Here is a 3,468-nt window from a genome sequence, read left to right on the forward strand (position 1 = left end):
TCTAAACATGAATTGACTTGATCATGATATTATGTGCATGTTGATGAATACTTGAAGTATAAAGTGCAAATCATGATGTGATTAATGTATTGATGAGTTGTCGGATCATGGTATTGCCTTATCTATTGTGCTATTGCTATATGTTGGAATGAGTTGGTCCATAACCCTTGAAGGGCATATTGTGAAGGTTTGTGCATATTGACAAGATTGTGTGTGAACTCATGATTTACTTGGAAGTTGAAGGTCACATGAACATTGTGCATATTGTGGTATTGTTGAAAGGCCATTCTTCCCTTACCCTTACACTAAATTATGAATAAACTGTCTTGGATGATAATGTTGTTGTTTGTGTCATTGCAAGGACAATTACAAACATACACACACTCCATGCATAAACATGATTATTATGTATCAATGGTGTTAACTGAAAGTATTACACATTATTATGCATGAAATGTACATAATCATGTTGATCCTATTGTGTTGATTGAAAGTCTATTGTCATGAGAACACATGATCTTGGTGTGAAAGTTATTCTCACATACTAATGTGATTCTAAGGTTGAAAGGTAGTTCTCACCTTTAATGAATCTATGAGATATTTTAGTGAGTTGTATTGAACGAAGGGTAAAGTATGCCTTCACACATGTAGATACAATTCCATACTAATTATGTATAATTGGAAAATAATTCTTTGTACTGAGTGGATATGGACAATGAGGAAATGGCCCCTCCACTAATGCAATAGATTGGGTCATCTATAGTAAACTCATGAGATGGAAGCTCATCCGCTAATGCAATAGGTTGGGTTTCTAGTAGCAATCTCCCTATCCCATAACTATGTGCCAAACATAGGACTTCGCTAGTGGATCCACTTAGAAGCTAAATATAATTAGTTCTACCTTCGGCAAGTAAGGACGCCTTCTTTCGGTGTTGGGTTATATGACACTGGATTCCATGTAGCTCACATGGTCTATGCCGGTTATGGATAATATTCCCTACTAACAATAAGATATTGAATATGATAGGAACTATACTATGACTTCTTAATGGGTTTACTTGGTAGAAATGGGGGTATGAGACTTCACTTTTACATTGCACAAGGAGACTTATTAGGATGTTGTGGAATGTTTTCCTTATGGTATGATAAGATATGAATAGATGACTTTCCTTATGGTTAGTTCATGTACTTATATAATTCCTTATTTATGACTATGGATTATGGTAAGCTTGAAGATTATGGAAATGAATATGTGGCTTCAAGGAATGCTTAGTAAGGTTGGTATTATGGGGTGCCAACCATACATTGCACAAGTGTTCTTAGAGGTTGCTAAGGTATTGATTTTATTATGTTATGAGTGTATTTTGACTATAACTTGTCTTATATGATTGAAAATGCATATTGGCTTTCCAAACTTAATGTATGAAAGTCTTCTAAATGTATGAATGTGTCCTAAATGAATCTAATGAAGATTGTTGGCTTAAATACTTAATGTAAAGATGCATGCTATACTTGGATTGTATTATGAGTTACTTGCTTGTCATGTCTACTTTATATGAATGTGCCTTGTCTATGGTGACTTCAAAGAAGTACTTAGTGTAAGTAGTAGTATGGGATGCTACTTGCACATTGAACAAGTATGACTTAGAGTTGTCTTAGATGTTTGTCTTAATGTGATGATGTGATTCATATAATGTTTATGTCTCTTAAATGCTTTATTGTGTAAAGATGGAAAGGATGAATGGTAAGTTCACTTTTTGGTGACCTTAAGGTAGTGCCTTAGTGTGGGTGGTGGTATGGGACACTACCCATACATTGCACAAGGCATAGCTTGAGAGTTACTTGAGGTGGAGGCTCAAGGTGAAGGTAAAGGGTTATATGTGATTTTTATCAAATGTGAATTATGTGACTTTGTATGTTGGTTGTGACTTATATTATGCCTCTTGTATAAATGTTCTTGAAGTTTTACAAAAATGGCATAAAGCATGACTTTCAACAAAATGTCCTGTTTAAAGCATGTTTTTGCATGGTCATCATACTTGGTATATTTTTGTGTGCTAACCCATATTTTCTTATTTTTACTATAAGTGTAGGTTCCGGCAAGTGATTGCTTTCTTTAGGGAAGCTTTGGATTAGAGTTGTCTTAGGGCCTCTTTTGGTATGTCCTCATATGTCGAGGACAATGATTTTATGTTTCTAGTTTTTATGTTTCAGACTTTGTTAAGACTTCAATTGTAAAGGGCCGTGACCCTATCTTGTTAAAGTTTGTCTAAGATGGCCATGTGAGACATAGTATTCCGCTGCTTTATAAATGTCTTTTGATGTTGGATTTATTAAAGCAAAGTTTTAAATTCCACACTATTTCTATGTATCTAATGTTATGAATGCTAAGAGGCTTATATTAGACACCTTAGGAGTCGAGTACGCCGTGTTACTACTAGGGGGTGCTCTCGGGTCGTGACATGGTCATTCCATAATATCTTTTTTTGAACCAACACTATTGGTGGGAAGTGAAAAAATTCAAAAGTAAAGTTTTTTTCTACCTTTTACACTATGTATATAATCCTTCTCTAAGTCTTTTATTTCACCAACTCCCCATTTCTCTTTCATTCGATTTCTCTATTATTGTTTTTGCTCTCTTCCAATAACCAACTCTCATGCTAAGAATGTCCCCCATCCTCCTCCTCCCCTTCCCCAATCTCCCCCTCCCTCTTACCCTGCCCCTTCCCCTCATCGTGTTCGCGAGAAGGCTACACCAACTGCTGACACTCAGATCTTAGGGGTTTATGGGAGTAGCGCGTTCATCCACTCAGTCAATGCTCCTCCTAGAAAGAGGGGAAACATGTTGAATGCTAGGGAAGGAACATTTGAGGTTCTGGCCAAAAGGCCCAATGCTGACACTTTCAACTACTGATGATTTAAAAGCTTCAACATTAGACCTTTTGGCCCGAACCACAGATGTTCCTTCCCCAGCATTCAACATGCTTCCCCTCTTTCTAGGAGGAGCATTGACTGAGTGGATGGGGGCGCTACTCCCATGAACCCTTAAGATCTCAGTGTCAGCAGTTGGTGTAGACTCCTTGCGAACACAAAGAGGGGAAGGGGTAGGGGAAGATGGAGGGGGAGATTGGGGATGGGGAGTAGGAAGGGGTGGGGGGACATTCTTAGCATGAGAGTTGGTTATTGGGACAGAGAAAAAAATAATAATAGAGAAAGCAAATGAAAGAGAGAAATGTGGATTTGGTGAAATAACAAACTTAGAGAAGGATTATATATAGGGCCTTATATATAGTGTGAAAGGTAGAGAAAAACTTAACATTTGAATTTTTTTCACTTTCCACCAATAGTGTCGGTTCACAAAGGGCTTTTATGGATGACCATGTCTAGTTTTATGTATATATGTTGACCACATCTTTCATTTATTTTCTCATGAGATTTTTTTACTTTACTGTATAAAAAAAAAGCACA

Source organism: Solanum verrucosum, unplaced genomic scaffold (genome assembly GCF_900185275.1).
Source record: "Solanum verrucosum unplaced genomic scaffold, falcon-dt-bn FXZP01000151.1, whole genome shotgun sequence".
NCBI classification, from domain to species: domain Eukaryota; kingdom Viridiplantae; phylum Streptophyta; class Magnoliopsida; order Solanales; family Solanaceae; genus Solanum; species Solanum verrucosum.